At 42.8% G+C, this 13,031-nt stretch overlaps 1 pseudogene; it reads right to left on the reverse strand.

The window, feature by feature from the left end:
* Positions 1-11,863: 11,863 nt before the first annotated feature.
* LOC113922164 lies at positions 11,864-12,830 on the reverse strand (annotated as a pseudogene).
* Between the last annotated feature and the right edge of the window lie 201 nt (positions 12,831-13,031).

Raw genomic sequence — 13,031 nt, forward strand, 5'->3', positions numbered from 1 at the left:
TTACAAAGAATGAAATAAAATTAGAGCTTGTCACCTTTAGGGGAAAAAAAGACAGACTGGAATCAGGCAGTAACCTGAATTGCTCCATTTTCCACGGAGAGTAACGAGAAACAGGAATGCGCGGCGGCCTATTCCTAAGCATAGCCAGTGATGAGGTTTTTCACACATAATGTGAGTGACTTATTATTGCTCTCGGAGCTTGAAACTTTCTGTCACCTGACTCTGGAGTCTTCGAGGCTCAGAGACTATTCACAGCATCACCACTTATGGCCGTGAAGCCACAGTGAACACACCCCTACGCAGTGTTCAATCTCATCTGCTCAGATTCCACAAACGAATCATTTTGGGCACTTTGGAAAGTCATTTGGGCAGAAGTTTATCTTACCTATGAAGAAAAGATTTCTAAGACATTAGTATCACAAACAGAATTGCAGCAAGAAGGGATAGATTCCACAGCACAGACAGAACCAAGATGGCCTTAAGGTTCCCCTCAGCTTGACAAAACTGTGGATAGGTTTCTTCCTGACTAGAGGCCCCTGGACCCCTTTTCCTAGAGCATTTATTTTAGGAAAACTGTAATTGTCAACTCTCTCTCTGCCCCCTTTGAGATATAAATCTTCTACAACCCAGGAGTGTCTTTCTCAAGGGCCTGGAAGTCATCCCTTTGAAATGTAATCTTCAAGAAAGATAGCACCTCAATCTCCTGGTCTGGAAGCAGGGGAGCCTACCTTCCATAAGTAACAATTAACAAACGCAGATGGAGATGGCCTAAGCACACTGGCCAACCTCTCCCCTGACATCCTCCAGGACTTTCCGTGAGCATGCTCTTTTCCCTGTTGTAATAATGAAATAGTCCTCTATTTCAATGGTCTTGAATAAAGTCTTCCTGGCCTGTTTAACTGGTCTGGTGCAACTTTTCTCTTACAAATAACTGTTGGGGATCCCACCATCCACTAACCCCTCTTGCTTACACTTACAACCCAACTTTATGGCCACAATATCCCTGCTAAATATCACGTGCTCCAGCCTTCCCTGCCCTGGCAGCCCCCCAGGCCTGGAGCTCATGCTAAGGATGGCTGAGGAGGAGGGAGTGACTGAGCCTGCCTTCCTGGCAGCCTTACAGGATAGCCATCACAGCCTCAACTGCTTATCCCCTACTTCCTTTGCCTGAGAGAGAAATACACTTCTCTCTATGCTTAACACCCTGTGATTTGGGGCAGGGGCTCAAACTGCATGATAGGATAAATTTTTCAAGCTTCCTCCAAAACCTCAAAAATATCTATTTCACATATATCTTAGGACTGGAAGGGATATTAAAGAAGATCTAAGGGCATCTGGGTGGCTCAGTCGGTTAAGCGTCTGCCTTCAGCTCAGGTCATGATCCCAGGGTCCTGGGATTGAGTCCCGCATCAGGCTCCCTGCTCAGTGGGGAGTGTGCTTCTCCCTTTGCCCCTCTCCTAACTTGGGCTCAGTCTCTCTCTGTCAAATAAATAAATAAAATCTTAAAAAAAAAAATAAAGAAGATCTAATCCTCACCCTCTATGTTTTACGATGAAAAAACTGAGGAGACCCAAAGATTTCAGTCAGATTGTCCAAAATTCTTTATATTGGCCAACAGATATAATGTAAATCATTACTCCTCCCCAGTGCTCATCCTGGTGCCTGACATCTGGCAGACACTCCATATGCGTTTAGTGAGTAAAGGAACATGTAAACAAATGATTACAATTTGGTGACAACTGTTGTAATAGACAAACAGGTCCAGGAGTCCAGGGGCCCAGGCCACTAGCCATTCACCTTGCTCGTCATTGTGTATACCACCTTTCAAGTTGCACAACTCACGTTTGGAGATTTATTTACGTCTAATTCCTTAAATCAAACTTTCCACTAACAACACCTGGCCTTCGTATTAGTGATTTTTATATTGATCTCAGCAGGGATCTTGTTCAACACACAGAGTCTGGCTAAAATATTCACTGGGCCCATTTCTCTCTCTATAGGAACAGCGCTGTCTGAGTCCCAGGCATCCTTCCTCCTGGGGATCTATTACTCAAGGTCTGTGTAAATTTATGGCAGTGAAATGAAAATATTAAATCTCTCAATTGGATTAGTTCTGCTGTTGCATGTAAATCCACACCAAATGTGGCAAACCAACGTGTAAATTCTTTCCTATGCCAGATTTTCAGTCCTACAGTTAATTGTATTTTATTGCAAATATTTAAAGTCAAAAACACGGGTGCAAACTTGTTACTAAGGCACAAGTTATATCAAACTGGAAGGCTGGGTTTTTTTTCTGTTTATTTTCAAAGGTGTTAATATATAGGAAACACACTATAGGGCAGCTTCCTCCAGTCTCTGTTACTTTGCTTTTGTAAAGTTGTTTCCTCATCTATAATCATGGCGTCTGACTTGACAGTATTTCAGACCCTGTCGGCTCTGATAGTCTCTGAGATTATGATTTAACTTAAACACTGCATAATATGGGGATTGCTTACTTCCTCTCCCTCACAGGCCATACAGAGAAGGAACTCCTGCTTTACTTCCAAGGAAAGGGGGTACAGAACAAATATTGGGATCCCCCTCTCCATCCCCTCACTCATTCACTCCTCCCAGTGAGAGAAGAAGTAATTTATCTGCTGGGTGACCGAAATCCATAGGACCTGGTTGGCCAAGGCTACAATCACAACATCAAAAATTACACGAGCCAAGTCTTTTGCTATATTGCTCTCTTGGCTTATCTGCCCTCATGCTGGGAACTTTCTGCTCCTCTGCCTCCTGCCTCAGTGGTACCTCTCCTCCACCAGGAAGTCCAACGTGCTCTAGCTTCTTTGCTCATGACTGGTAGGCAAGTTTCCACTCAGGTGTGAGATAAGAGGACAAGCCACCTTTCTCTAACTCAGCATTCCTTGTATAAAGCTGATCCCACACTTCAATCCGTATCAGACGACTAGCATCCACTGTCAGTTACTGAGAGCATCACATGTAATAACTGTTCCAGAATGAAAGACCAAGCTGGGTATCCTCTGCACATTCCAGGACAGAGTAAGGTTAATGAGCTACTCCTATCCTCAGGGGATCTGCAAGAAATAGAGTCAAACTGTTTGATTCCTTAAGACAGGAAATAGATAAAGGAGTTTGTCATAGTCAGAAAGGAGGCTCTCTCCCCTCTCCCACTCGGCAGTGGGACAGCGGATCAGCAGCCGGCCATGCCTCGAAGCCAACAAGAACAACAGCTGTAGCTAAGAAGGGCAGATCGAACATGGAGTAAGAGGGCAGGAGAAGCGATACAGCCTGTCGTCATGGCTCAGAGGAGACTCGATGCTACCGAGGAGCCCCAGAGGAGACACCAGAGATGGGATCCCTGAATGTCAGGAGCTGGTGACTAGAGTTCCGGTAACTTTTCACAGCTCAGTGCGGAATGCGAGAAGATCATTCGTCATGTCATAGGTTCTTAGACCAGCCCTGTTCAGCCGTAATACACTGCAAGCCACTTGGTGAATTTTTAGTAATCACACCAAAGAAGTAAAAATAAACAGGTGAAATTCATTTTAATCATATGTTTACTTAACCCCAAATACCTAAAATATTACTATTTCCACATTTAGTCAATAATCAATATAGAAAATTATTATGATATTTTCATTCTCTTTTTAATATTGCCTTTGAAACCCAGTGTGTATTTTATATTCACAACACAGCTCAATTCAGACTAGCCACATTTCAAGCGCTCAGTAGCCCCATTTGGCTAGTAGTATGACGTTAGACAATATAGTCTTAAATTATACCCAATAATCTGGGTACAATGGGAAATGTGTGTGTGTGTATACACACACACATATATATATATATATCAATAAATATTTCCCAACAGCAGCTGCAGATGTAAACTTTGAACTCTGAAGACATTACTATGGAACCAAACCAGATGATGTTATCTTGCAAGGGAAATATTGCAAGGGAAAAATGTTCTTAATCTACAGCCACTGTTGACCCTCATATTGTAGGTTTCAGCCTAGGGTCAAAAAAAAAAAGAAAAAGAAAAAGAATCTTTTGTTTCAAAATATCACAAACCTGGCCATACAGAGCTACATTTAAAAATCCTTAGCTCTTGGGGCACCTGGGTGGCTCAGTCGTTAAGCGTCTACCTTCGGCTCAGGTCATAATCCCAGGGTCCTGGGATCAAGCCCCGCATTGGGCTCCCTGCTCCACGGGAAGCCTGCTTCTCCCTCTCCCACTCCCCCTGCTTGTATTCCCTCTCTCATTGTGTCTCTCTCTGTCAAATAAATGAATAAAATATTTTTAAAATGAAGGGGAGTAAGTCGGAGGGGGAGACGAACCACGAGAGCCGAGGGACTCTGAAAAACAAACTGAGGTTTCTAGAGGGGAGGGGGGTGGGGGGATGGGTTAGCCTGGTGATGGGTATTAAAGAGGGCACGTTCTGCGTGGAGCACTGGGTGTTATGCACAAACAATGAATCATGGAACACTACATCAAAAACTAATGATGTAATGTATGGTGATTAATATAACAATAAAAAATTTTTTTAAATCTTTTTAAAAAATAAAATAAATAAAAATCCTTAGGTCTTACACATTCAAGCTTGGCCTCTCCTAGTAAATCTCCCCCTTCCCTTACTGCAATTCTGGGTTCATGTGAATACGTCAGCCACAGAGTTGCTTCTGCAAATCATTGCAACTAAACTTGTCTCAGAGGGCATCCAACAAAGGCTGATCCTGTAAATTGCCAAGGAAAATTCAGCTTCTCTACCCATGAAATCACTTTCAGATTTATCCTAGTAAAAGATTAGCCAACAATGAAAAGATGTTGTCATCACAATTTGCAGCAGCAAATCAGTTTCCTGTCCTTACCTTTGCACACTTCCTTTGCATTTGTGAAACCGGAGACACGTTTGATGATTTTTAAGAAAAATGTATCTTTCTATTCCTATGAAAATATGCTCTGCAGAGAACAAGATGGGTTGCTTAATAACAAAAAAAGTGATCTTGTTTGAAAAAGTAGGCCTTCTGTCTTGCACAGAGACAGCTGATAAAATAAAACAGAGGAATTAAGTAAAAGAAGATACATAAGTTAAGGCAGCCTGAAGGCAACCTCCGCTTTGATGCCAACAAATCATAGCATTCTCACAAGTTTTTTCCTTCTGATTTACATTTAAAAAAATGAATAGCTAATGTAGCAAAGACCAAGCATCTTCTTGAAAAAACATATCCAGCGAGGATAGAACAAATGGAGCTCTTTTCTTTCACTACTGAATCAAATTCTAAGCTACACCAATTAGCAGTCTGAATGATCGATACCCAAGACTAGCGCTTGGGCACTTGTGAAACCAGATTTTGACAGCAGGAGTTAGTGCAGTGTGATTGTGAGAAATCACAGAAAGAACTTTGGGTAAATACTGAATTGATGGTTTCATCATGTGTCAACTGTGCTCACCTCGCTGTGCAGCCCTAACGTTCAAGATGCTTAAGCGTGACTCAACAGAAGTCATTTGACTTTTTGAAATCCTACAAGAAACACATCATCCCTTAACTCACAAAATCTCAACCATAAACTCATGTTCTTGTGACTATAATCATTCAGTCACATCCATTCTCAAAAGATATACCCTACTGTTTATATGCCCCTTTATTGTGAAACCACTTTACTTTCAAGCCCTGAGGCTAATTTCTCCCAATGGTGGATGTCAGTAAATGGTGGCTAAGTTCTCATGAATTAACACTGGCATGTTTTTGAAATGGATTTTGCCAATTAATTCTTAGGCCTTGTGGCCCCAAAGCTACAGAATTTCTCTTGACCAAGCCTCCCCATAGCAAGGCTACAACGCCTTTTGAAAATGGAGTTATGATGGATAAAACTCTATTATTTTGTTTTCTACTTAAAAAATAGGAAGAAAATATTGGAGGACTGAGCCTCATTCAGTGAACATAAAGAGTAGCATAAGGTTCCAGAGAGAAGTGCAGTGCAGTTCAAATATTGTTTTCCATGTATGTCAACAAAGGTGGAAAGCTAAATTTTCAGTGGTACATTTTTTAGGAAGCTGTGTGGCAGCTCAGTAACTGAACTGATTTTCCGTTGTGGAATACTTTCTATAGTATGTCTTTATCTGGACCAATGAAAAGAAATGGATAAAATTGCCTACCCAGTTGTCTTTTCAGTCATTCCCCTCTGACTAGGTCCTCCACTGTGGTCATTCCCTCTGGCGCCAAGTCTACCCATCCACACCTCATAATGAAGAGAAAAGATGAGATCAAAATAATGTCCAGCTGGCCAGAATCCACGACTGCTCTAGGCCAACCAGAAAAAATCCACCTGGAGCACCTAGGACTTGAATTTAGGGAGGAGCGCTTGGCTATGCTCGATAGGGCCCTGCAGCCTGAAAACCGATTTTTGTTGATGACGATTAATGACTTGTCTGTCCATATCCTCTGCACTTTAATTGTGACTGGTGACCCCAGACGTCTCTCCAAGAACACATAAGTCATCTGAGCCACATTTTCTGTGTCAAGTATACACCAGGACACCCTTCACATCTAGACCCATGGACCCTTGCTTTCATGCATTGGTTCCATAATTCTCCTGCCTTCACACTCAGGTTTTCAACATCAGCATCAAGAGCCTTTACTTGTAACCAGTTGGAACTCTCTTCTTATATGACTTAATATCCTCCTAACCCGGTACCTTACTCTAGCCTACTCAGTCTCCCCCTTAGCCATGTAGGCTAGCCCCCTCTCTGCCATACCTCAAGAAGAGAATGATGGCACATCTCCTGCCTGAATGCCTGAGAATCACATCTATTTGGATTCTCCATCACTGCCTGATTATAGGATACTCATCAGTTACTTCAGTTTTTAGTGGACTTCCGACCTAGGCTATACCCTTTGGACCTTGTGTTTGAACAGGTAAAGCTGAATTCCAGCCAGCATTGGCAGCTAAATCTATCTATCTCCTCCCCAGCTCCAACCTCATTCCCATGGCATATTTATATCTTCTTCCCCACCCTGAGTCACCTACCTTCCACTTGGTCTGCCACATTCTTCCATAGTTATTGGGCCATTCCTCACTCTTTCTGTGAAAATAGCTGATCTTAAAATGATACATATTTCAGGGAATGGAGCAGTAGTCAAGAAGTTGGACATCTTTTCTTCCCATCCTCAGTTTAGCCACCAATGGCACTTCATTGTTTCCTTTAAAGTCGTTTTCTAGAACATCAAACACATGCATATTCATCAGCTGCTATCTATATTAGATTATCCATGCTTCTGCCTTCTTCCATTAGTGCAGTTAATCAAGAGCATTAGAAGCTGGAGTTGCCCTATGAAGTCTGAATTGCATGGCACAGTGTGTGCAAAGCTAGCAGATATTCTTGCTGTATTTGTTGACCTCTCATGAAGGTGCAAAGAAAACGGAAAGCTTCAAATATTTCAAAGTATTTGACATGGTTTGGGAGGAATTTCATTTGCTCAGAAGGCTTCTCTTAAGGGAATTGCATTTTGAACTGTTATATCACATATACATTTTTATTACCATTTCGGTTCACTCAGTCATCTGAATACCAAGCTAGAGCACTGGACCATTGGACACAAGGATGAATTCCAAGAAGATTAGAGAACCAGGAAAAGGCAGAATGGGTTTAATGACTCATGGGTGAAGCATTAGTCATTGATCATAAACCAGTATGGAACCAGAGACACTGGGAACAAATTCAGGCTGCAGAGCAAGAGGCTCTGCGGGTTCTGCTTCACAATTCAGGCAGCTGACTTAACACTTCCACAGAGTCCACAGTGCAGAAGCCCAGATGGTTTTTTCTTCTTCCATTTCATCTTCCATTTAACCTTTTACAATCAAGGTCTCTTTTAGCATTCCAGAACAACATGAAAAAGTGATTTATTTCTTTTGATTAAATATGGTTCCTAAGAGAGAGAACAATGACCTGAAATCCTCAAATATACATATAAATGAAAGGCTGTGATGGTTAAGCTAGGGATATGTGTTTAAAACGAGTGCACTGAAATACAGCTTCTAACCTAAGGAGTGTCAAGTGGTTTCATAGATGACTGGGACCTAGAATTCTGGCTTTGCTTAATTCTGCCCACAATTCAGGTTATAACAGTCTAGTGCATCCCTCGTGCACTCAGACTCCTCATCTGAGACACAGAGGGAGGAATGTGTACCATCTCAGGACCCTTCTCAGGCCTTACCACATTTCTGAAGGCTTCTCTGACCCTTCAGCTTGCCGTAAAGTCAATTACACTCCTCTCTATACCACCTCTCTATCCTATAGGTAAATCCCCCTTTGCACATACCTGTTTTTATTAGTGCTTCACCAGCTGGTACTATTCCCTTGCCCACTACTTAATTCCTCATATACTATTGAGAGGGATTCATCATTGTTTGGGGCTGGCAAATGAATTTTGACAGGGATCTGATTGTGCAAGACATTTCAAGATTAGAAAAAGTGTAATGACTTTAGATTAATTGACCAGAATTGTGGTGTTCAGTGTCTTGGGAATTCTGATGCTTACTGTCTATATTCAATTAAACAACAGAAGAATATGCCATACAGAGGCCATGGATTTTGAAGGCAGACAGGCTTGGATTTAAACCCAAAGTCAGCCTCAACTCTACCTTCATTTCTTCACTCAACAAGTATATAATATTAGGCATCTGCCATGTTCCACATGGTTCTAAATGCTAGGAATATAGCAATAAACAAAACAGATAAGATACTTAAAGAATTGTGGATGTGGAAGAAACTTTAGGGATCCTCTAAGTTTGACTGGGACATGTCCACACCCATTCACTTACTTCATTTCTGGCTACTTGTGTTACAATGGCAGAACTTAACAACTATGACAGAGGCCAGAGGGACACAAAATTCTAAAATATTTACAGAAAATGTTTCCTTTGCAGAAAAAGTTTGCTGTTCTTTCTCTACGGGCTGCTCACTTTTCTTATTGAGTGCTAGCTACACACCGAAGCATTCTTCTAGGCTTCGGGAATACAGTGGTGAACAACATACATACCCTGTCTTCAGGGAGCTTACAATTTAGGAGAGTCTGGATAAGTAAGTAGGCCACTAGTATCCAATCAGGTAAATAGATCTCCCCCTGTTTGGTTCACCAATGTATTCCAAGCACCTAGAATAGTGTCCGGCAAAAGAGGCTAGTGGATACATAGAATATTTTCAATAAACTCAATCAGTAAATCTCATTAGAATGAGAGAGATGAGTGTGAGAAAAGAGGCTGAAGCAAGTAGCAAAGGACAGAGCTCACGGGGCCTATTAAAACATGCTAGACGTGAGACTTGAACTGGGAGCAATAGGCAGCCACTGAAGGATTTCAAGGTTGAGTGTGACAACGTACTTAGATAGGCACTTTGAAAAGACTGCTCTGGCTCCTTGAGGGGACTAGAAGGGAGGCAAGACTGGAGGCCCAGGGCCAGTTCGCAGCAGTGGTAGTTATCCTGCAAAGAGATACAAAAATGCCCTCTCTCCTCCACGTCCCCCTGCCCCCAGGAATAAGTGAACTCCAGGTCTCCCCAAGCAGATGGCTCCAGGTGTTTGGGTGTCACTGTCCCTGGGGTTGACGTGTGACACAGGATTGCACCAGAGCTCAAGAGAGGTGGCACAGCAAAGAAATGGACAGACAACTGGGAACTATTAAATTTTGAAGAAATGGGGTGTTCGCAGAGTTTGTGGTATTTTGAAATTATCATTAGAGCAATTGGAACTTTTAAGTAGATATCTCAGAAAGTCCAGAGACCCCTGATCAGCAAAGGGAAAGGAATGCTTATCTTCTCTGAAAGCCATTTTCACCTACAGCTGATTCATGATTCAGTCAGGGGCAAAACTCTTCCCATTCGTTTGAAACGTAAGGTGTGGCTTCTGTCCCAGGGCTTCGCTCTTGCCCTGTGGTGAGTAGAGAGTGGGCAGCAAAGTCGCGGGTCCCCATGGAGCCCAGCAGACGCTGTCAGATGGCACACACTGTCCTGCTCAGGTCATCATTGCCCAAGGTCCTGGAATGCACCTTGCACATTCCAGAACTCAGCTTCTCGGGATCATCAGACTCAGGGAGGCTGACTCACACTTGCTAAGTTCACAGAAGACTGAGGTATAAACCAGAACATCAACTGATTATTTTTCATTAATAAACGTAAGCACAAAAGGGTTATTAGCAGCCTCAGTCTGGTATGTGCTTTTTCTCTACAAGCAAATACAGGGGAAGCTAAATTATAGTCAGACGATTTCAAGAGACGTATAGAATTCATACAAAATAGACTAGTTATACACTTGAACTCTATAGTGACATTGGGCTAAGAAAGCCTGAGATAGACATCCCACCATGCATATGGTCTTGCCAATGGGAAAGAAATATTCCAAGTCCCTGAGCTAAGTCTCCTTCTCCCCTAGGTAGTTCTAGGAGGGCACTTGCCAACATTTGCTTTTCTGACTTTTCCATTTTCTGTTCTTCCACTGCTGGCCAACTGCAGTTCTAAATGATAAGTTCTCTCTTTAGATATGTTAATATAGGTAATCAGTTTACAATCCTGCTGACTCCATTTAAAGCCATCCTCAAAAGTGACTTTCAAGTCTTTGTCCTAGCCTGTGAGGTATAGAGGGCACTTTTATTTCCTGGCTTCCAAATTCTTGGGTGCACTTTCCTCTTGCTCCCCTCTGCGGATGGTTTCTGTTGTTCAAATGCTTGCCCTTTGTCCACATGTATCTAGAAGCTGGAAGTAGGACTTGATTAAGATAGGACCTCATGCATTATGTACATTCCTGGCTTTTTAGAAGAGTGAATTTTTCTGCATTTGAAAACTGGTTTGCATTAAAGCATTTATATCCTTCACTGACTAAATTTTAAGATCTCTTGGATGCAAGAGACAGAAACAGCAATGCAGCTCACATGATCCTTGCTATTTACAAGCACTGGACTAATTACCTTATAATGTTATTGCCTTCAAGCCTCTAATATGATGAAAGTATCTATCACCCTCCATTTGTATATGGGAAAATTGAGGCTCAAAGAAGATAAGTGGTTGTCCAAGATCACTAAGAAGAATTAACTTGGCTACTCTCATGGCTTTTCCATGTTCATTGTACTTCTCAACTCAGTCCAGAAACTGAAAGAGTAAGCATATTGTGTATTTTGATGGTAATCTATCCAGTTCCTCCAATTTGGGTTTTATCCGATCGTTCCCAACCAGTGGCTCTACATATTTGATAATTAGCAACCCCCCTGTTGTGTCCCAGAACTTTTACAGGTCTATCAGTGCCTAGGAAAAGGTTGAGAAACATCACTTTATGTTGTTATGATCTAGCTTCCCCTCACCATATGCTTGCTGGTAATCACACTGAACCAGCTTATCTCAAATTATTTCGAGCTGCATGGTCGGGTGGATTCTAATGCTTCCCAGGTGTGGCTCTGCTAACCTTCAAAATACCGTCACCTACATCCCCCAAGTAAAGATTAATTTGTACTGATTAGTGAGAGAATGATGTTTCATTTATCTTCATACAGTGGGTCTCAAACCAGGTTGATTATCAGAATCACTTCGGAGATTCTTTTTTATACTTAAATTAAGTAGCGTGATTTAATTTAGCTGCTGCTTAATCCTGAATCCTCTTAAGTTAAAAAAACAAGAGTTATAATTAACTATTAACGTTAATGAATTTAAACCTTCCAGAAAACATGAATCCAAAAGGAAAGGTCCAAGGGGTGATACAGGCCACATATTTTATGGCCTTTCCTGTTTCAGTCTCAAACATTCTAAACATCAATGGAAAAAAAATTTTTCTCTAGAGTTTTTCAATTTTATTCTTCTAGGGCACAATTTTCTGGCCCATTACTGGGTACAGTCTTCTAACAGGTACACAATTAACTCATAGAGAGACAACACAATGGCAGTATTCGGTATCTGCCAGATGAGCTGGGCAAAGAGTCCTCTATAGAAGGCAAGGTAACCTTCTTCCCGGAAGACCAGCCGATTGGTCTGGACAAAAGACTTGTACCTGGTGCTTTCCTTCCGGAGCCGTGTCCTTATGACGTCGTGCGGATAAGCGATGCAGGAAGCACATCCCTTAGAAATCGCAGCAGCTGCCATAAGTCCAAAAAAAACTTGGGGAACTCTTCTCAGTCCTGTTTGTAGAAGAGGCTAATGGAGCTTCTTTCAGATACTTCTTCAAATTTTCATAAATAGCAAAACAGATGATAGTTTCTGAAATTCCAGCATACAAGGCCGTTAATCCCCTGTAGAAGCCACGGATGCCTTCTGTCTGGTAAACATAGCGAGTACACTGGAGTGTGTTCATCTGCTTGGAGCCTCTCACTTTCCGTTCTAGCTGCACTGGGTTTTAACCATCCATATAGGATTCATTAAGGTATTTGTGACAAAAGCTGCAGAGCCAGCTGAGAAAATATGCACAATATTACTGTTAGGCACAAAAATGCCACTGAACTGCTCTTTGGCTTTGGAGAAACACGCAAAGTACACAGCCCTTGATGGCGCAACTCCAACCAAATTTGGACCCAAGCCTCTAAAAAGTGACTTCGGTCCCTCCTTCTCCAAGATTGACTTCAGAACCTGGAAGAGCCCAAGGTGTGACGGACGTTGGTCTCACCATCCCAGCTCCACTAATGGTCCCCAGATGAACCTGAGGATAAGAAACTGTCCGAAGAGCTAAGCTTGAAGACTGCAACCGTGTCTTAATGACTTCTAGTGGACAAGTAAAAATAACACCAACCGTGCCCCCACACCCGCCGGCGAAGAGGTGAAGCAACGTGTTCTCCTTCTGCTGAGTGCCCGTCGCCATGGCCGAGCCGGCTCCGCGGGCCCCCCAGCCGCCAGGTGCCGCCGGCACGAGGTCGCTCGAGGGACGCACGAGAAGGCCCGCTCGGCTCGCCCGGCCGCCCTCACGCGGCTGCCGGCTCCGCCTCCGTGCGCACGCGCCCCGACACCCTGCGCCCTCGCACTGCGCCCTCCCCGCCGTGGCCGCCGGCGCCTCCCCGGCCTC

This window comes from Zalophus californianus, chromosome 9 (genome assembly GCF_009762305.2).
Source record: "Zalophus californianus isolate mZalCal1 chromosome 9, mZalCal1.pri.v2, whole genome shotgun sequence".
Lineage (NCBI taxonomy): Eukaryota > Metazoa > Chordata > Mammalia > Carnivora > Otariidae > Zalophus > Zalophus californianus.